This window comes from Meriones unguiculatus, chromosome 17 (assembly GCF_030254825.1).
Source record: "Meriones unguiculatus strain TT.TT164.6M chromosome 17, Bangor_MerUng_6.1, whole genome shotgun sequence".
In the NCBI taxonomy this organism is placed as follows: Eukaryota; Metazoa; Chordata; class Mammalia; order Rodentia; family Muridae; genus Meriones; species Meriones unguiculatus.
This window is the reverse complement of record NC_083364.1, coordinates 96,615,321-96,637,500: the sequence shown is the minus strand read 5'-3', so window position 1 is coordinate 96,637,500 and position 22,180 is coordinate 96,615,321. Positions and strand designations below refer to the sequence as shown.

General features: G+C 52.8%; 1 protein-coding gene across 3 annotated transcripts in view; it reads left to right on the top strand.

The window, feature by feature from the left end:
* The first annotated feature begins 1,965 nt into the window (after nucleotides 1-1,965).
* Nucleotides 1,966-22,180, top strand: part of Kcnj6 (potassium inwardly rectifying channel subfamily J member 6) — a 215,467-nt gene continuing 195,252 nt past the window's right edge. For 2 of the 3 annotated variants that reach the window (XM_060370806.1, XM_060370803.1), the window contains exon 1: nucleotides 1,966-2,105. The gene's annotated coding sequence lies outside the window, so the exon portion shown is untranslated. The remainder of the gene's footprint in view (nucleotides 2,106-22,180) is intronic. The other variant, XM_060370804.1, reaches the window with a different exon arrangement.

Below are 22,180 nucleotides of genomic sequence, written 5' to 3'. Positions count from 1 at the left end.
AGAAGAGCCATGCTTTGTGGATTAAATAAAATGTTCTTTACCCAGTAGTGCCGAGTGCGGATCTAATGTCCCCGGGCTATTTGCATCAAAACCACCTTGTGTCCTGACCCCTGACCCCCTGGGACTTGGCCAGGTTCTGGGTTTGTCTCCACTCCGGACACAGTTGCCCAGCCCAGCAGACCTTACGTAGCACAAGCACCACAAGTTGTGCATAGCGATAACCCTGAATGCCACACCTAACAGGAGCCTGAGCAACGGAGATTACAAGCCCTCGGGAAATGACTTCCAAATGACTTTGGAAATGCAAACTTCCAGCACATGGGTAAGATGGGTTAGCTGTTGATGCAAAGAGAGGCAAACGCCTCTTCCTTAGCAAAGCCTTCTCAGAAAGCACACGGCGTTCCTGGGGGCTGGGCTTCTGCATCACTGAAAACCATGAGTTAGGGCTTAAGAAATGACTGGGTTCTTAAGGATGTGCACTGTCTTTCAGACGACCTGGGTTCCAGTCCCAGCACCCACATTAGGCAGCTCACAACCCTCTGTAACTCAGTCTCCTGGTGATCTGATGCCTTCTTCTCTCCTCTGTGTGGAAACGCACACACACACTTTTAAATATATTTTAAAGGTAGGAACTTAGAATAAAATATCATCCCTTGCTAAGATCAGGTCTTGATGAATCCCGTCATCAGAAAGGGTCCCCTTCTTGAACTGTGTGCTTTGTGAAATGGAAAGCCTCTCTTCTTAGGACAATAAATAAACAGAATGCCCTGTCCTTATTAAACGGCCCGCTGCAAAATAATCGCTTTCAGTCTTCTTGTGGAACTCTTTCTCCTTAAAGATGCATGAACAGAGGTCTGTAGTCGGGTGGAAGACAGATGTCAGAGGTTTGGAAATGAACTTCTGGCAGTGACTGTGAGAGACAGCGGGTTGTCACCGGGTACCGTGGGTGCCCTCTGGAATACCACACAAGGCAGGTGTGTGTCCCGGGCAATCGGGATTAGGCTGGGGAAGCCCTCATCCTTTCTCTGGAACAGCTCGGAAAAGGATGACCAAAGCAGGGTGCAGGCGGCTGCTGGGTGCCAGGAGCTGTGGAGAGGGCTGACAGAACAGAGCCAGGACCTGATCAGTGTAAGCGGAGCCCTGGGGTTCCGTCTGGCTGGCCGCGCCCCCTCCGCGCTGTGCTGACCACGTGAGCTGGGGGGGGGGCTTACAGCCCAGTGGGAGGCAATTTAGAACACACACACACACACACACACACACACACACACTCACTCACTCTCTTCACAACTCCTGGAAGCCTCCAGAGAAGCTGCAACAAGCAGTCACAAACTGATGGTGGAGTTGGGGACTTATTGGTGACTTGGACGGATGGGGTCCCCGGGGATCTAAGCCCCAGAGGCTCCCCCCAGCACGAGGCACCCCCGTTTGCCGTTGCACCGCAGGTCAAACAGAGAGCAAGGCGGGGCTCGGGTGGGTGGCCGGGTGCGAGCCCCGCTCTGTGCCCCCGCCGGTGGCCCCCAGCCTGGCCCCGCTGCGCCGCCTCTGCTCTCCAGCGCGCGGCGCTGCTGTTCTCCAGAGCCGCGTCGCTTCGTGCGCGGACAGCGCGGCTCGGCCGCCGGCCGGAGCCCAGAGCATCCACTGAATCCGCGGCTCTCGTGACGTCTCCCGCTGGGTCTGGCCCTCGGCTCCTCCGGAAGGCTTTTGGCCCGGCCACTCAGGCTGCCCGCGGTCTCCTGGCAGCCGGCTCCGCTCCGCCCCTGCCCACGCGCGCTCCCCTGCCCCTCCGAGGCCCCAGCGCCCAGCCCTCCAGCCAGAGGGAGCCAGTCGCTAGACGGCAGCTCCCGGCTGGAGAGGTTGGGCGGGCGGAGGGTGGGGACCCGCGGGACCGGCCAGCCGGGCCGGCCGGATCGAGCGCGAGCAGCAGAATGGAGTCTCCCGACAGCCTGCCGCGGCTGCTGTGGAATTAGACCCTCCGCTCCAGCTGCTCTCTCCTCTCCTTTCTGCGGCTTCTTCCCTCGCCACCCGCCGCGGAGTGAACGGCGGCGAGAGCTCGCTCCGCTCCCGAGAGGCGATCGCGATGGAGTGAGCCACCCGCCCGCCACACGGTAAGCGGCGCCGACTCGCTGGAAGGCGAGGCGCTGGCGCGGGTCCCGGCCAGATGTTCCGCGCCCTGGCCTCCCCGGCCTCCGCTCCCGGCTCGCGGGTCCCCAGCCCCGCTGTGGCCGCATGCTTCCCCCGCTCCGCCGAGGCATGATGCCGGAGTCCACCGGAGGCAGGAGAAGCCAGTTACATAACCCAAAGAAAATGTGTCTCGTGGGGTTTTCATTACAGCTTAGAAACTCGCCTGGGGGTGGCGGGAGGAGGGTCTGCCGCCCTGGGCGCTGCAGACCGGGCAGGTCCTGTGGACCTCATTTCGCACCTCCGGGGAAGAGCAGACGCTCGGGCGAGGCGGCAGGCAGGAGCCGCGGGTGCAGGCGGCGGAGTTAGCAAAGCCCATTGTCTCGGAGGTGGCTGTAGCCTTGTTCTGTTTGGGCATAACAAGGAGAGGATGCGAAGGCGGAAAAGTGAGCGGAAGGGAGGAAGAAGCCAGGGAGGACTCCACGTCTTCATCAGCAACCCCGCGATGTGGCGTGCTGGCTGAAGACACGGACTGAGATGTCCTCACAAGTAAACTAAGCGAAAGGACGGGCGCCTCGGGTCAAACGAAGTGTCCGTGCCATTTAGGGACTGGGTGGACTTGACTTAGCCTCCCTCCCGGGCTGGGTTCCTCAGGACGTTGCGCTTGGATTAGCTTCTAACCGAAGTGGCACTCACATTCCCCTAACGAAGCCCTGGCGGATCCACAGGTATAGACAGGGCTCGCTGTGGGGAGCCTTAGGGGGGCTGACCACAGAATAACAGGAATTTCCAAAGAACCCCTTCTTAAAGAGAGAGAGAGAGAGAGCGCAGAAATGCCCCTGTGCCGGGGAGCTGGCGATTTATTACATTTTTAATGAGCCCCCAGCTGCTTTACCCAAAGTCTCGGGGTCCTGGGAGCTCACTGGCAGCCACGTTGGCCGCTTCCCTGCAAGCACTGTGCCCGGCTACCTTTCTCTTCTGCTGAAAGATGGAGTAGGGCAGTGTCCGGGAAAGTGGGCTTGCTACAGCCAGGGCTCAGCTAACTAAGCTTCGCCCATTTTGCCTGGAGAAGGAAGGAGCTGAGTCTCCATGGCGACCCAGGTGGGAGGGGACATAGCAGCTCCAGTGACAGGGAAGAAAACGGTGGACAAAACTTTCTTGGCTCCAAGCAAAGATATGCCCACCATGTGCCCCGAGGGGGTCCCAGGGCAGCAGCTGGGCCAAGCTCCTAGCGGTGATCCTTCTGCCCCCACCTCCCCCCAGAGGGCACTTAGACACGGCCACTCTCTCTTCTGAGCAGGCTCCGGGTTCAGCACCAAGGCCAAGGCAGTACGGAGGGTTAGGCTCCCCTTAGCCTGACTGACTCAGCCAGCAAGCTCTAGAGCTTCTAGAAGGTCTTGGGAAGGCATCGCGTTCTGTAAAATTCCCTGCTCAGGCGGAACAGGGTGTAGGATTATCCACGGGATGATGTGGAGTTAGCAAACCAACCGTTCCCTGATGGTGCCTCAGAGAGACTGTTCAAAACAAACACTGAAACTGCAAGTGGATAAAGCTGACCAAGAACCAAGAAAAATCCCTCCTTGGTGGAGGGAAACACACACACGCACATGCTCACACATATACTCACACAGGGAGAAAGAGAGAGAGAGAGAGAGAGAGAGACCCTGACCCCCCCCAAAAAAAAAAGTTGAATTTGAACCAAGAGTCTGACTCAGAAAACACCAGTGGTTTGGGTCCCTCTCACACTCTCACATTCTCACACTCTCCTTTTGGACATAGATGTTGGAAAGGTGCCAAGATGGCATCCTGACCAGTAAACCAGCCAACCAACTCCTGCCTAGGGTCCTGGGATCTAAGAGGGTGGAGAGACACTTTAGCCTCTATGCAGCCATGGGGACCCCTGGGTTAGCGAGGTGGAGAGTGAGCTCTTGGGCACAGTGCATGAATGAGGCACCAGGCTTCCACAGACCAGCACGGTCTAGGAGCCGGTCGGTCCTAACGATGATATAAACAGGGAGGGCCTGGGCGGGCGCCTCTTGTTACTCGGTTCATCTGGCCAGTGGCTCAGGTGAGTACTCAACCCTGCCTTCCTGGATGGCCTCTGCTTCGCCTTTTCCTTCAGCGGCCATCGCCCCCACTGCTTATGACTGATGAAAACAGTAGTGCAGGCCACTGCAGGCCAAGGCACAAAGCCTTGAACGGCAGCAGCCCCGTGCAGTGGGGGCCGTGTTGGTTGTGGCACTTGGCTGAGGTTTAGGGGGTAGAAATGGCAGCAGCACTCTAAGGGAACCCGACTCTTCAGGAGTCACATGTATGAGACCCTGGGTTGGTGCTGACTTGGGATTCTTAGAGGTAAACGTGGCACACCTGGGCATGCAGCTGGGCTTTCCAAGGCCAAGGGCGTGTTGATGTTTCCTGAGGAAAGTGTGGGCAGAGCACTTCAGGTGTGGCTAGCACTGTGAGCATAGCTGTCAGACCCTTTAACTTACCCGTAGGCACACGGGAAAGTGGAGCTGTGTGTTCCGGACATGGGCAAAGGGCTGAGGGATTACACTGGGTTTTTTTCTTTGAATTTCAGATCCTGATGGATATTGACAAGTTTATCCGTGTTTGAATTTATCCAGCTTGTTATCTGAACTAGAAGTGATGTGCAGAGTATTTTGGGACTTAAACAGGCTGTGCTCTGGCTTTGATCCATCTGCTGTTCCCAGCAGAAGGAAAGCGGAGATTAGAGGCGAGCAGTAACGGAGGGTGTTAGATGAAGAGAGTGTCCCGAATGCGGTCTTAAGGTTCTCCCACAGACCTGAAAAGAAAAGGCTGTGTATAAACCAAGACTGGGAAAGGGCTCCGTCTTTAGTTGCAGTGACTTGTGTGTAACAGTCGATGGGTTTCTCGGCCAGCAGCCTGTAGTCACGGTAGAGTCCATTCTCAGGTTCGCCACTCGTTTCCCAACCGTGGCTTGCTTACTTCCTGGTGGCTAATGACTGAAGCCAGTGCCATTCCGTCCTTATGGAGTCCACAGCACACTCCAGCCACTGCCAGATCGGCTAAGGAGAACGGCTTCATAAGACCCACCCCGGGAGCCAGTTCTGTTTGGCATTTTCAAAGACTACACTGATGCCTCTCTTTCCTGTTCCCAAAATGTGAGCAAACAGTGTGTGTGTGAGAGAGAGAGAGAGAGAGAGAGAGAGAGAGAGACCCGGGCCTTCGCTGCATCTGTAGGACTCGAATTAATGGTTTCCTCTGAGCTGTGCAAATGCTTTTGTTCTCTCCCACGTTCCTCCGGTCCTCTTGCAAACCTTCACTACTTTACACAGTTGTTTCAAATGGAAAAATAGCTCCAGATGAAACCGCAGGAAGGCTTGCTGGCAATTAAAATGCGTGAATAAACCCTTATCAAACCTTAGTACCCTCTCCTGATGTTTACAAACAGAACATGAGTCTGCCTTCCAGGGCTCAGTGCCGACGGGAATCTGCATGAAGCAAAGTTCTGCCTAAAAGAGAACAGAAACTCACCCTTGATGGAATAAGACAGAAGTGACACGTGGGTTTGGGAGGAGAGCAGGCCAGGGGAGAAGCACAGAGGAAGGCTGGTTTTGCTTTCCTCCAGAATGAGCCTTCTTTCCAAATCACATTTTCATGGTTTTTTATCAGAACTCATGATGAAACGAGTGTTTAAATGTACTTAATGCAGATTTATAACTTAATGAGATGATACCTATTATTTCCTTACGTTGTAATAATTATCATGTAAGTGCCAAAAGAGAGCTAACTCATCCTAGAATTTTACTCAGTTATAAAAATTGTTCATATCAGGAAAGTAAAAATTGGTTGTTAAGCTGAAAAAGTTTCAAAATGCTTCCAACCCATTAAAAGCTGCATTTTACTTGCAGCCTTCATTCACAGTGTTTGAAGATTTGGGAATCTAGCAAAATAGCAAGCAGCCATTTAGAATAAACTGTGTTTTGAATAATGGCAAATAGGTAGTTGTAGCCATAGCTAGGATCCTTTTCGGAAGGGCCCTTGTGAGCACAGTCAGCAGCTGATGGAATTCAAGGTTCACCCCGTCCTCAAATGTGCACCGACTTGATGTCCTCCAACAGCGTTAGCTAGCGACAAGGTTGGCTGCCTTTGATAGAGGACACCTACCTTTAGATGCATCCTAATCCATAGCCTTCCTCCAGCCACGCCCCAAACCAACTGTGTTCATTTTCCTAGTAGTCAACAGTTACTCAGACAGCCCTTGGAGAGGACTTGTCGGCCATCAACGTGGAGCCACTGAACGCTCAGGATTCAGACTCCAGTCAGGCCATTATCAGCCCTCCCAGCTGGGATACACAAAGTTCAGTGCATTTTAACCACACGGTGATTTGATCACACTTAGGCACGCCCATCCCAGCTCAGCTGAGAGCCTTTGCCGCACCCCCTTACGCTGTGTCTGCCGCTCGGCTCTGACCTGGGATCAGAGCCCATGATGCCTTAGTGAGCAAAGTTTAGCTAACTCTCCTCCACCCCAGAGTCCAGCCCTCAGCTACGGAGATATCACTTCTGGCGTCAAATCGTAACAAAAGAACCGGCAAGTACGTGTGCGAGCGATACACCCACACCCTGCAGCTGTGCGTGAGACAGCCCGAGCAGTAAGGCCCCGTGCGGGAAACAGGCCTGCAGGCCGAGGTTAAGTCTTGGCTCTAGGTAAAGTCTCCTCAGAGGCACCTCCCTTCTCCCTGCAGGACGTGAGGGCTGGGTGGCCTGCTTGCTTGTTTGCTTGTTTGCTTGTTTGCTTTTATTTCCTTCTTGTCATCCAGCAGAAATCCCTGTGTGGCATCATGCTTGACAGGCAGTTTGTTCCTTGGTTCAGAGCCCTGGCTCTGGAGTCCCATAAATGTATTCAGATGGAGGTTAAGTGTATTAGTCTCTTCTCTCTGGATTCAGTGGAGTCATAGCGGCCGCACTGGCTGTAAAACAAAGGCTCATTACTCCCTTGAGCCTCCCTGGCTGGCCAATAGAGGCTCTGCCCCTGTGTCTTCTTCATTCAGAGATCCAGGCTGAAGGATCAGCCCGGTCTGGAACGCTCTGTTCCTAGATAAGGGAAAGAAGAATGTCAGCTAAGCCACACAATTGCCAGTGGCTGATGGGACGGAAATGCGGCTTCTCTCCACTGTGAGATAACACAAGCCATTCAGCAAAGACGAAGTCACGAATTTCTTCTTCTTCCAGGGCACAAAGTCTGGTGGTGATACACACCTTTAATGCCAACACTCGGGAAGCAGAGGTGGGTAGATAGAGCTCTATGAGTTCAAGACCAGCTTGGTCGATGTAAAGAGTGTCAGGCCAGGCAGGGCTGCATGTTGAGACCCAGTCTAAAGCAAGGTTTACAACAAGAACAGCACAGCAGGTGGAAAGCTAGGGGCAGCTCAGGAATCTGTGATGCTACAGAGTCTTCTCCGTGAAAATATGACACAGCTATGACCACAGGGGTGCCAGGAAGACCGTCCTACTGCGTACAGCCCAGGGCGACACCCGGCACAAAGGAGGCACTTCACAAGCAGCAGAAACTGCCGTGTCTTTGTCCTAGTGAGGCTGTGAATGCCGTTTTGCCATCACTGGCCTTATCCGAAGGCCTTCTGGGCTTTCAGCTTTCCCAGTCTGAATGCAAACATTTGTGTCAAGCCTTTGGGGACAGCATGCGTTCGCACAAGTTCTGCTGGACTGTGTTTGATTTTACTCTCCGTGGTCTTGTTGTTAATTTCTCACTCTGCCTATATTATCCTATTATTATAGGCAGATAATATCTGCCTACAATATCCGCAGATATTATCCTTGGTCCGTGCTTAACAACAATGCACATGCAGTATTCCATGCTGTGGTCTGAGGTGTTCCCCGGGTGATTGGATTCAACCTCCCAGGAGAAAGGGGACCACCGCTGGGTAACGACCACCAGCAAAAATCCTGGTGAAGCAATTTAACAAGACTGAGGTTTTTCTCAGTCTCTAACTGGCTCTGCTGAGGCTGCCTGGGACCTAGATGGATGAGCACTGTTACTTTAAACACGAATTCCGTGTTCTTCTGAGTGTTAACACCTGCCCGCAAAAAAGAGTAAGAAAAGGCCACCCTCTCCGAATGTCTTTTTAAGGCCATACCTAATTGCAAAAGACCTAAAAATCAGAGCTTAACTCTGCCCAGGACAAAAAAAAAAAAAAAAAAAAAAAAAAAAATTTCCAGAGGCCACACACTATAGAGCTCAGCGTATATGTTTTGTTATATGTGTGGCACCAAAGACATACCCCTGACACGGGTCAGGAATAAGAAAGGGGAAGCCAAGCAGAAGAGCTACTCAACCTCAAAAAGGTTCTCAGGGAATAGAATTTGGTGGTGCCCTGAAGCCATGCTTGGGTGATGTATCATTTAAAATAAATCAGTTGGGATCTTTTGACTCCTGGAGTGGGTGTCAATGGTACCTAACAAAAGAGATGCAAGTTCGTATGATTTGACTTGTGCTTGCTGAGCTGTTGGAGTGTGCGCATGTTGGAGTGGCTTTCTAAGCCTGACAGTTACACCCACACCTCGTCTAAGCGCGCTGGAGAATTAGATGCCGCCTTCCAACACTGCGTGCTCACTGCTGACTAGCAATTTGCATTTTGTTTGGTATCACATAACTGTCTGTAGGTTAGACCCTCGCTTCGAGCTTGGGTCCAGCCTCTAACAACAGCCTGTGCGCACTCTCCTGAAAACAAGCTACTCACTTCGTAAGTGGCATTTCAGAGCCTCTGTCTGCCTCTTGGGGAGTGGGTTGCATTGCCCTCGGGAAATGAGATTTTCACCCTCCCACCTTCGCAGAGGCGAGGGGCAGGGCTAGCACTGAGTGATGTCACAGAAGGAAGAAGATGAACAGGAAGAGCTGAAAGAACAGAGGGGGCGACTGTACCTTTCCCAGCTCTCTCCCCTCCCCTCTGCTCCCCAAACTCAGGTGTCAGAGCCTCAGACGAGGGATGGGGTGGTGCAGGAGTGAGGACGAGCATGTGTGACAGCCTGCCTGCACTTACAGCTCTCCGAAGGCAGGGACAGAAGACCCTGAGCAAGCTGGCTAACTAGACCAGCTGTACTACTGAACTCTGGGCTCAACTGAGAGACTAGGGTCTCTGAAAAAGATAACGAGCAATCGAGAAAGACTCGAGATGTCACCCTCAGGCACGCACATGCCGCCCCACAAACATTTGAACAATCATGCAAACACACATACACATGCACCCACATCTACACATACCACACATGAGAGGTCAAAAACCACAGCATGCAGAACCCAGCCTGACACAGTAAATACCACCGCTACATACCTTCCGTGGAGGACTTAACTGAGCTAAAGAACTCTTGACCACTCTATATACCATACCGTTCCAACTAAGTAACATCTCCTAGTCAATTTATGCTGTGTGTGTGTGTGTGTGTGGCAATGGAGGTGGGTATGAGGGTGTGATGCGTATCCCGATGTGTGCTGTAATAAGACACCAATTGAAGCAGAGCAGAAGCGCCCAAGCGGGCTTTCACCTGGCCTCTCCCCATGATGGAGGGCAGCAGAGCATGAGGACAGGACCAGGGGTGCCACCCGCTGGGAACAGCTCACCATTCTCACAATCACAGTGTCAGCCTCTGAGGACAAAACCTTCCTCAGCAACAGGCCCTAATCCCGCACTGAAGACACACCCTGGAGGACACACTCCAGCACAGTGTGACAGGTGAAGGACGCCATCCCTCCTCTCGAAGCATGTAACAAGGAAGGGGCACACCCTTCCCTCTGCGTTCCCTTCCTTTCTTGACAAAGACTGGAGTGGATAGAGAGTTGAGTGCATGTGAGCGCGTGTGCCCGTGGAGGTGAGGAGGGCACCAGATCCCCTGCAGCCTGAGTTACAGGCAGCTGCGGGCTCTGGGAACTGAGCTCAGGACATCTGGACAGGCGATGCTTGCTCTGAGCCTCTGAGCTGTCAGTCCAGCAGCCTGCGGCTTTTCCTTGAAGTTCTCACAAGTGAGAGTCACTGAAGAGTCAAGCAAAGTCAGGTATACTCGGTGTCTTAAAACTCTCGTCACCTCTCCTGGAGCTGCCAAGTCCAGAGCAGGGGGCTATCTGGGGAGAGAAAACAATGTTAAACTCACACACCAGGACTTCATTGTAAAGTCTCCCGCTTGGGAGGTCCCAACGCTTGTGAGAGCTTGTGGGGGTTTGAGCAGTGCGCCTCATGCTCCGCAAATCACCACAGATGTATCTCTGCTGACAGACAGAAGCACCCACAAGGGAGAGGTCAGTAAGTGTGCCCCAGAGAGTCACTAGAGAGCTAGTTTCCAGTGCCAAGTCCCCAGCTAACACCAACACCGTGGTCTGGAGCTTCGACCCAGGGCTGACCATCCGCACACCCCTCTGAGGACCCTGGTGCACGCTCAAGCTTGAGCTACTCACTAGGCCTCTCCTATGATCTTCCAGATGGAGGAAGTCTGAGGCAGGCTTCCCCGAATAGCACAGAGAAGGCGCCAAGCATGGCTCACTGAAGAGTTAGCAGAGTCATGCCATGGGATGCAGGCCTGCCTTCTGCCATGGGCGAGTCTCAGGGGCCTGGGAGGGTGGTGGAGGTGTCAGCCCATCAAATCCAACCAGCCAGTCCCTCCGAGTTACACAGATTATGGTGAAGCAAGACTTCACTGTGTTAGTAACGAACCTCTGGGAACTGTGGCTAATCCACCCGGAAGGGTTTCTTTTCTTTTGGAAAAATATTCTTTAGATGAAAGACAATATCAGCAAGTGAGAAGAGTGAACCACAGTGAGGAAAATGAATGGGGACCTTATCAGGGCAGACACTCCTTCAGGGAGGCAAGGGGGAATTACAATCATATAACTCGCGTTAACTTAAAGTGTCTCCTAGCTTTACATTTCTAAAATTCATCCTTCAGTAGTGGCATCCTATATCATCCCCGCTCCAGGGATTAGTGAATCAAATCGCTATGAATAAGTCAAAGCAGGGCCACTGGCCCAGCATATACAGAAGCCTGGGTTCATCCCAGCATGTGTGTGTGTGTGTGTGTGTGTCGGAGAGAGAGAGGATTGTGAGATCCTCTATATCTATAGATGGATGGATGGATGGATGGATGGATGGATGGATGGATGGATGGATAGACAGACAGATGATCGGCACTGTTGCCTACCCATCATGGAGAAGCAGGACCACATTTTCCCCTGGTATGTGAAGGTGCAGACCTCTGAAAATGCCCAGTTTAATTGGGAGCAACCTGAACAACACAGAAAGGGCCTTTATCTGGGAGCCATGAGTGAGCAGGCCTGAAAAGAGGCATTGGGTTTAGGATACAGCTCAGAGATGGATGGGAAAGGAAAGATACTCCAGCATGTTTGGAGCGGTAAACTAGCAACAGAAAAATGGCCCAGGCTCCCTGCCATCAGCAGTGCTGAGAGCAGGCTATCACTCATGAGCTCCGGGAGCCAGATGCGGGTGGACCCTGTCCAGGGAAGCTCCCACACTGTGCCCCGTGAGCAAGAGGAACCACGCGCAGCCAGGGCCAGGTGCAGAGCGCTGCTTCCAGGGAGAAGCAGCCTTGTTGGAAAAGAGGCTCCAGAGCTGCCGTGTCATGGACTCAGAACCACAGTCCCTGGCTGTTAGCACCAATGGCCATGGCTTAGGGACACCTCCTTCCCCAGGCACACCCAGGACCAGACGTGGCTGGCTACAGCAAGAAGTCAATTAACCCTGGGTGGGCTAGCTAGGCAGGATGGAAGGACTTGTTAGTCTTTATTGCTGGGATCAAACAACTTAAGTTGAAGTAAGTTGACCAGAAGCAACTTCTCGGAGGAAGAGCTGGTTTGGCTTCAGGTCTCGGGGGAGCACCGTTGCGGTGGGGGAGGCATGGTGCCAGGACACCAGAGAGGAGGCTGAGATACACATCTTCCACAAACAGACACTATACAGCATCAAAGTCCCAGTGAAGCACGTCCACCCCAAGGCTCCACCCCCCAAAAGGTCTACAGCCCACCCAGACAGGAGTACCCTGGGAGCCATGTGCCCAAATACCCAAGACAGGCAAAGGGGCACGTTTCTCATCCAAACTACCACGGTGGCTGGGGACAGAGGTTGCAATGCCTTGCAAGGGCTGAAAAGCAAGGGAAGGTAAGCAAGCCACTGTCATCTCAGAGAAGTCCGCCGGATAAACTGAGTGTTCAGATCAGGGACTCTGAGACCGGGCGTAGACAGAAACAGAGCTGTGTCTCGAAGTATCTCTTGCCTGAGATCTTAGGACTTTGAAAGAACCGCTGGAGACAGGTCAAAATTACTTTCCTTGGAAGACGAAAGCAGACTGTATTTTCCACATAGGCAAGCTGTAGATACTCGTATAAGTCAGCAAGGACTTTTGAGAAGTCCACATGCTCCAGTACTGTAAATGGAAGTCTCGGGGGAAAATGCGTGCATCTTCTCTGGATGGCTTACACCTGTGTAAACACTAGTTCCACACGTCACTCGGGAGCCAGGAATGGACAACAGGCCTGGGAGTGACCCAGAGCGTCATTGGGACAGTGTGGGTGCTGTGCTCTCTTCCACACGTGGAAGGCCAGGTTGCTGCTGTGTGGTCACTGTGGTCGTCTTCTTCTGAGTTTGCTGTAGACGGCTTAGTTGGCAAAATGCTTGCCGCACGAACCCTGAGGACTGAGTGATCCCAGTTAGTGCATGAAAGCCAAGCGCAACAATGAATGCTGGGGATGAAAATGAGTGGACCCAGGGGCTCACTCGCCAACCAGTCTAAAGGATGAGCTCAGGTCCCAGTGGGAGACACCTGAGGTTGACCTCTGACCTCCACACCTGCATGGCTGTCTGAGCCCAGGCGTACGTACACACAGATGGAGACACACGCATTTTTGAAACCTGAGACTTTGTGCTGTTGGCCTGAAAAGCGGGGTCGCAGTGCTGTGAAACTCCACAGGGAGCTTTGACAGAGCCAGGGCTCTACTGCTTCCTTTGCGTGTCACATTTTCAGCTACGGAGCAGGGATGGAGGAGGAAAACACACGTTTGTGCTTCTTTTCACACCCACTGGTGCTGAGAGGATACAAAATGTTACGGTAATTTCGTCAGCTTACAGTACTTTTCCAGGGCCCAGGCTACAGGTTACCAGAAAGTGACATGTTACACACACAGAGACAGGACTTTAAAGGGAGCCACAGGGCCTCCGAGTAGTTGTGTGGCCGAAACACAGAGACGATACATCTGTTATGACACACCCAGGATCTGAGGTTCAGAGAGCTGCTTTCCTAGGTGATTCTGTCGTCCTGGGTCACTGCCCAGGTTAACCCAGGCTGGGGACATCACCCCAGAATGCACGAGAGCTGGGACCTCAGCTCACCTGTTCATGGCCAAGGTCAGTCATGAGGAGACTCAGCCCGAGTGTGGGCATGTTCGTGACGTGGGAGGCGCACCCCACGCTTATGCCTGTATCCAAGGGTTCTTTTCAGATCCACCCTGGAAACATCTACCCACGGAAATGGAAACAGAGTGAATTTACATGTGGCCTCACTTTTGGAAACTAACCTACTTTCTCTGAGCTCGCACTGATGATGGCTTCCCAGCTTTTACTCTTTCCGTGTCTGAGCAGCCCAGTAGAACAAGGCCGCTTCCCACAAGGCGTGTGATGTCTGCAGGAAGCAGCTCCGCCCAGCAGAGGCGGAGTCCTGCCCACCGCACACACAGGCTCATGCCAATGGGCAGTGCTCTTTCCTCGTTGTGCTCCTATGACGAGCACTGTGACCAAAAGCACACTTAGGGGAGGACCAGGTGTTTGGGGCTTACCTTTCAGGGACACACCCCACCCCTGAGGAAAGTCAAGAACTCCGGCAGGAATTGAGGGACCAGCCTGTGTGTCACACCCGTTGTCTCTAACCCAGAAAGTCACAACTAAAGAAGTGCTGTGGCAGCCACGGGGTGGTACTTGCTGGTGCGCAGGCTCACACTGAGACAGCTTTCTGACACAGTGCAGGCCACCTGAGTAGGAAATGTGCCACCCACTGTGGGCCGAGGGTCTTGCATCGGTTCATACCTGAAGGCCGATCTGCTCTAGACAACACCTCAGCTGGGAATCTCTTCTCAGATGACTCCAGTCTGTGTTGACAGTTGACGTTAGCTGGGACAAGGCAGCTATGTTCAATGTGGGAACATACGAAGGGTCAGAGGAACTAAATTTAAAAGGGAAAGCAGAGATGTAGGAAGAAAAGGAAGAAGGAAATAAGGAAGGAAAGAGAACAAAAATGAGGAAGGGAGAGAGGGAGGGAGAATAGAGAAAGGAGGGAGGAAGAGATGAGGACTGAAGAGAGGAAAAAGAAGAGAGGGATGGAGGGAGGAACGACGTAAGTACTGAACACATCAGGTACTCCACTGATCTGGCTGGAACTGGACCATTTTATAGACATTTCACTGGATCATTTTATAGACTGTCTATTTCACTGGATCATTTTATAGACTGTCTATTTCACTGGATCATTTTATAGACTGTCTATTTCACTGGATCATTTTATAGACTGTCTATTTCACTGGATCATTTTATAGACTATTTCACTGGATCATTTTACAGACAATTTATTTTACCAGATCATTTTATAGACCATATCTCTGCATCATTTTATGGACTATTTATATCTCTGGATCATTTATAGACTATTTATTTATCTGGATCATTTTATAGGCTATTTATTTGTCTTGATCATTTTATGGACTATTTCTCTAGCTCATTTATAGATTATTTCTCTGGATCATTTTATAGACTGTTTGTTCTGGAGAGGGCAAAGACGCACAGCTGACTGTTGGTCGCTCCAGGCGGTTCCTCAGCTCCCTTTCCACCTTCTTGGAGAGGGTCCCCGCCTCCCTGTTCCTCCAGCCTGCTCTCACGAACCATCCAGCCTGGGCCGCACCCTCGTTGTAGCCTCCTACCATGGCGCTGCTCACCTTCTCACGTGCCACGTAAACGAGATGCTGCTCCGTGGCCAGTGAGGTCTTCTGGAGTAGCCGGTCTGTGTTCTTCACCAACATCCATCTGGCACTATAGGTGTGGCCTGGCACAGAACAGGTGGTTGGCACCGTTGTGTGAGTGTACGACGGCCTTGCAGACACACTGGGAAAAATGTTTTCACTCAAAACGTATTTGTTGAACACTTACTTGCACCAGCTGCACTAGATACGGGATACAGCAACTGAAAAGCAGGATATTCTGAATATATGGGTGCCTGTGTGTGCGGGTGTGCGTGCAGGTCCCTGTGAAGAGGTGTGCATGTAGATGTGGGTGCATGTGTGTGAAAGTGTGTGAGTGTGAGGTGTCACTGGCAGGCACTGTCCTTGTTCTCAGGAATGGCCCTGCTCTGTGAAAACCGTACAGAACCTCGTGTGATTGGAGCTCACGTGCCCCATCTCACTCACCCTCTGCTGAGAAGATGCCCCACACATAAAGTGCCGTGGTGGTTAGTGCTCACAGCAGGTGTGACCTAGGACCACCTGCAGGAAGAGCCTGTGGGTGTGCACTGGGAAACCGAGTAGGTAGCTGAGGTGGACAGCACACTTCACGGGCTTGCGGCCTTGACTGAAGGGAGGGGGAGAGGCAAGCGTGGGAACCCGTGTCCTTCCACCATCAAACCACCCACACGCCTGTAATCCCAATGCTTGGGCAGCAGAGCAGGCGGACCTGTGAGTCGAGGTCCAGCCTGGTCTATAGAGCAAGCTGCGGACCAGCCAGGGCTGAATAGTGAGACCCTGTCTCAAAAACCTGCTGCCGAGCTTAAACAACAGGAAGAGGCTGTTAATGAAGATAAACTCTCATTTACGTGAGTGTACATACATGTGCACACACACACACACACACACACACACACACGCACACACGCACACACGGAAACTAGTTAGAGGTTACCAAGGAGAGCCTTAGCAACTGGCATAAGCTCCTCTGCCTCCAGTCCTTCCTGCCCACGACAAACCTTCTCACGCCACTGTGTGTGTCCGGGCTGAGAGGACAGCCGCCCACCCCGGAGACTGCTCAGGCTCTTCCCCCCACCCGCACGTGTCCTCGGCTTCGGGGGGTACTGGGCAAAAACAGCAGGAGCCTTCCCTCTTCCCACACTGGGTGGAGGGCTCCTGAGGCCTGACATGGCGAAGACTCCTTTTCAGGAAGCAGCCCTCCAGTGAACCCCGTCTCCAGGAGCAAAAAGGCTGAGCTGGGCAGGCAGCATGGAAAGAGCTGGGGAGGCAGACCCTCCCCTGTGGACCACCCAGGCTGCAGAAGCATGGCGGACCACAGCGGGACGCCAGAAAGGCAACAAAAAGGAAGGCAAGGTCTCAGGGCAGGAAGGTCCAGGCCCACATGAAGGAAAGAACGGAAGGACGAGGGATGGCGGCCAAAGCCTGAGGTGCAAGGGTGGGGTGGGTGGTGGCTTCTTCTAAGCCATGGGCATCTGAGTTGTGGGGACACTGGGGCTTGCTCTGGGTGTGTGGGACATCATGGCGCTCTCTGAGTGGAGGCAACTTGGAGGACAGTGGGTAGCAAAGCCCACGTGAAGACACAAAAGGTGGCTTTCTGCAGGAGCCAAACCCTGCCACCTCAGAAGGTGACAGTGGCACACCTCGGGTTAGATGTGGAAGCAAACAGCAGCACAGGGTGGAGTTCATGCTCAGGAGGGGCGGTGGTGAGGAGCTAAGGTCGGCTCCCAGGCAGCCTCCTTCTGCCTGTTTCCGTGAACTTGAAGGCAGCAGCCAGTGGATGACCGTGCTTCAGGAGAGCTTGCTGCTACTACACTTCCAGAACATTCTTATGTAAGAGAAGTGCGGGGAGCCTGTACCTCTGAGCACATGTGTGTACATAGGGGCCCAGTGACCATAAAACAGTTGTGTCACGGTGTCTTGGCACAGAGTGGAAGCTTGCAAACTCTGAAGGCCGATGTGCCCCTTTCAGTGAAACTGCTTTGTGGGAGTGCCAGCACATCTCTGGGGTGAGCCTTCCACACACCTGCCCCCTCCCAGGAATCGGGGGCGTGTCTCTGAGAGATAGCTTTCTGGGACTGCTGCTTCCAGGAGGGGATCAGAGGGAGGGAGTGTCACTCCCCTAGTGTCACCGTGAGAACAGAGGCGTTAAAGAGCACTCCAAGTGCCTCACTCCCTGCTACACAGCTTCTCAGACACCACGAGCTTCCGGGCTGTCATCGCCCCTGTGCACAGGACTCAGTCAACTCAGCACTCACAGAGCAGCCTGATTCACTGGCATATCTGTGTCCCAGACACTGATACCAGACTGTTCTGCATCTCCTGCCCTAGGAGGCTCCTCTGTCCTGCCAAGGCAGCATCCCCTGTCCTACTACAACACTGGGAATTGATAGAAAAGCATTCTGTGCATCCAGAAAAGCCCAGGCAGACAGTGCCTCAGGGGAAAGAGCCGGGGGTGTGTCTCCCTGACTTCTTACAGCAGCTTGCACTAGATGGGGAACACTGCAATGCTTTTGGGTGCTTCCAAGCCACGGTGCCTGGTGCCTTTCGTGGAAACTTTGTTCCTTGTGAGAAATCCAACCACAATCCAGGGGCACCTTGCACAAGCTTCCTCCTGTTAGTCACAGTACTGCTTTTACGTCCAGGAGGCAAGCCAGGTCCAGCTCCTTGGAACCCCTCCACTCAGGGCTCACACTCTCAAGCCTTCACCTCTGATACTGGGGTGAAATGTGAGCTGTGGCAGGTGGCTGGGGTCAGATGGGGTCACGGGGGCACCAAGGCCACGTTAAGACAAGAAAGGTGGCTTTCTCCAGGAGCCAAACCCTGCTGGAACCTGACCTTGGACTGCCCAGCCTCGGGGACCATGGGGAACAGTGTCCTCTGTTGGTCCTCATGGAGAGTACTCTGTGCAGCTCAAGCACAGGGAGCTGCAGCCAAGGATGCTGTACTCTACAGTCTCTCTCTGCATCAGGACCACATTTCCCTCCTGGCTGCCCAGCTCTGGGCAGGCTCCAGATCACCAAGTCTTGCTCGTGTTCTTCCCGTGTGGAAGTATGCCTCTTCCACAGACTCCGTTTCCTACCCAGCCTTCCCTCCAAGCTCCTGAGGACAGAAACAGCATCTCATCTAAAGTTGGTAATAGTGCCAGCTTCAGCTCCTGCCACAGAGGAAGGGCTCAGTACATGCCTACCGAGCCCCCACAGGAAACCCACAAGGTTGCCCACCACCACCCCTCCACGACCATGCCCGCTCACTTCCGTTTTTGAAATAAGAAGTGTGTGCCAGCAGACCAAAGGGTTATTCTGCTTCCATTTCAGGCTCCTCGGAGTGCGCCAGAACTCCTCAGATCCAAGCACAGCAAAGTTCTGCTGCTTTAGGACTGCCCTCTACCTAGCTATCTCTCTTCAAACACAAGCACAGCCCCAACACACACATACAGAAAACAGACAAACAAGCAAAAGGTGAACACATTCACATGCAAAGGAGAAAGAAACAGAAAAATAAACACACGTGAGTGTGTGCTTACACACACATGCACACACACATGTGGGCACACACACATGAGCATAGGTACATTCACATAATCATACACACATCATTGCGAGGCAGACACTGACGTTTTCCCAGGACCAGGGCATCTGCGTCAAGCTCTGGCGTGTCTATTTATAACTCTAAAGCCCTAGACCACCCCAGGCTTTCTCTTGAGAACGAGCAGAGTTATCTGGGGCAATAGGCCTCCCTTGGTATCTGGCACTGACCTCAGGTGAACCCAAGCAGCGTGCAGCCCCGGCTTCAGCTCACAAGTGGCTGAGTCCACAACAGTGCACATCTGTCACAGCTGACTCCTTGGCGAGGTGCCCACTCAGTGACACCACTGAGTGCCAGGAAGTCGGAGAAAGCGTGGAATCCGACAGAGCAGGAGGCCATGGGTGCTTAGGTGCTTTCTGGAGTCACACCCCCACCTCTTTTCACACTTCCTTTCCAAGTCCTCAGCTTTAGCGGTGGCTGGTACCCTGACTGATGCTCTGCAAAGCTGCCTCAGACCTGCCGTGCCCCATTGATGAGCAGCAAGCCGAGGGCATGGCGGCACCCTTCATACCTCCAGCCTCCACACTCAGCTCATTTTCTTGGCTGCACATCACCCAATCAGATTTCCTTATCGACTTATAAACATGGCATCCTTCTGTCTGCCTCAGTTGTTCCAAATCGTACTGTCTGGGTCTTGCCGGCATAAGAGATGAGCAGCACTCAGCCCCTCCAGGAGGCGCACAGTCTGGTGGTGTGCGCTGAAGGTGTGGCATGAGAAGTGGGTGCACGGGGGACATCGCAGAGGACCGCTTCTTCATCATTGGGCTCAGAGCTGTCCTCTCTGCAGCCACTTCTCTTCCCCATCTCTCCTCCTCTCCACATGTACCACCTTCCCTGCCTCTGCAGCCCAGTGATGGGCATGTTGATTAGAACCCTGAGTGTCATAGCAGAATCTCAGCTGAGCAAATACGCCTAAGAGGCAAACAGGTATCCTGGAGTTTAGGGCCAGGCCTGCTGCTAAGGCTGTCTGTTTCCTGAGCCCTCCCTGGCTTCATGTCATGCCACTGCATTGGCTTAGGGTCAAGGGTCAAGTGACCGGTCACAGTGATGTCTACCAAGCCATCTCCGCCTTCAGTTCATATAACTTCTTGCCTAGCTCAAAATACCGCTAAATAAATCATTGCAAGCCCTCGCAGCTTTTTGCTTGGAATTTCAAATCACAGTTTAAAGGAAAGAGGTTGGAAATGAGCGTATTTATAAGCAATGCTTATTGGCTCAGCTCCTCTCTAGAGAAGGTAATTCTTTGAAGAATATATGCCGTAAACGAAATAATAATCACACAGGGCTATGGCGTTATAACTGTACCCGAGAATGGTTCAATTATCCTCAAAGGTGACTTATTTTGAAGGTGGCATTTTGATGTGTGTGTGTTCTTCCCCCAGGGCCCTCAGTGCTCAATGCTGAACAGTTTTTACAGTGCCCATGACAGGTCCTTGAACAGGTTTCCACAAAAAGAGCCTCATCCCCAAGGAAGACCTCCGGCCCTGGCTCCTCCACAATGTATGTTCAGACTCAGGTCCCTGCACTTCTCCTGGAAGACACTGGTGGCCTGCACCTTTTCCTTTTGCTTTGCTTGCATCCTAGCTCTTCAACATGTCCAGCAAACTAAGTGTGTGAACTCCCAGCACACACCCAGGAAAGACACACACAGCACACACCCACTTTTATTCTAAAACCGAGCATTCTATTTGGTTCACAGCCACAAGCGTCTGAACCTTACGGTCTCAGGAAGGGGGCCTCTGCGAAGAGAGCAGGGGGCAGGAGCAGGTCTTAGCGGGTGCCAGCTGCTGAGCAGACTGGGAGTGGGGGGCAAACCCCAAGGAGAAAGAGCAGGCTCAGCCTGTAGGCCTCTGTCTCGGTGGGCTGTGGCCTGGCCCGGAAGTCTCTGACACCACCTATTGGGTCTCGTGTTGCTGAGCAGGAAAACACCCCAGCTCCTTGCCCCATTCCTGGGAAGCCACTCAGTCCAAAGCAGCCCGGGGTCGGAGGCTCGGTGCATCTCACTGCCAACGGCAGGGTAAGAGTGGCAGGCATCGCCTGGAGCCGATGGCTCCTCGTGATTCATTGACAGGCATAGACTGTGGAGGAGACTGCAGATGAGAGCAGCCGCGGGGGAAGAAGGTGGCTCTGGCTTGGAGCAGGCATGTCAGGAGAGAGCGGAGGAAAGAAGGGCCAGTGGGTAAAGGCTCCTGCCTCGGGATGTGCCGTTAGAGCCAAGTCAAGCGTTGGTGTGTTTATCTGCTCACTTAGTGCGCCACTCAAGTGCGTCTGTAAAGGAGAAATCACGCAGTCCTGGTGCCAGCGCGTTAGTGGAGACGGTTACGCGTTAGTGCTAGGGCTTTGAAACAGAGCTGGTCAGGGCGGAATGTGAGGCTTTCTGTGATGGACCTGGCCAGCGTGAGCCCACGGTGAGCACTGGCGTCCATGGGCGGAGGGGGCGTGTGCTCCCATGTTCTACAGCAGCTACGGTGGCCGCCCCCATCACCTCCATGCTTCAAAGTACAGAAGCTTGTAGATGACGTTGCCTCCGTCTGTGTGGACTGAGTGTGGCATTCGCCCATACCTCCTGGGCTTTAACATTTGGTGGTGCTGCTTGGGGTTGTGCAATGCCTGGGAAGGAGGCCCCAGCTGGTAGAAGGAGGCCAGGAGGCCTAATCCTTGACTGGTCACCCGGCCCTGCTCCTGGTCCAACTGTCTCTGCATTCCTTACACCAATATGTGAACAAGCCACATGCTGACAGCTCACCATCACAGACCAAGCCACCTCAGCCCCAGATCATCCTTGGCACAAAGTAAGGAGCCCAAGTGAATGTCTCTTCCCATAGCTGCTTTCCCGCTTTTCCACATATTTTGTCATGACAGTGAGAAAAGCCATAGACTGGAGGGTTGCCTTTGGGTTATGTATCTGGATCTACATGTGCCTAATTGTGTCTACGTGTGTGTGTGTGTATGTTCATTATTATTACCCCCTGAGTCTATCAACTGATCAGTCCACCAATAGAGGCATGTTATCTGTGGATAGACCTGCCTACCCATCTATAATGTGTGCTTTGTACATACTAGATGTTTAGGAAAAAACAGGCTGTCTATGCACTAATACCATAGTTATTGAAATTTGCCTCTCTGTGCTTTATTTTCCAAACGCCCTGGGATAGATGGTGTTGTTTGCATTCTAATACCAAAGTGAATATTAATTGACACAGGTATGATGATGTGCACCTGTGATCCCAGTGCACAGGAGATTGAGGCAGGAGAATCACCATCATAAAGCCATCCTGGGCTATTTAATGAATTCCTAACTTGAGAGAGAAATACTGTTTCCAAAAACACTATAATTGTAAATATGATAACAGCATGTGTAAAGGAATGAAGAGCGAGCTGGCAAGAATGCTAAAGCCAGGTCACTGGGGATGATTCCGCAGGGTGTGCGGTGCCCGGGCTATGGTAGTGACGGCATTTGGACAAGAGATTTCC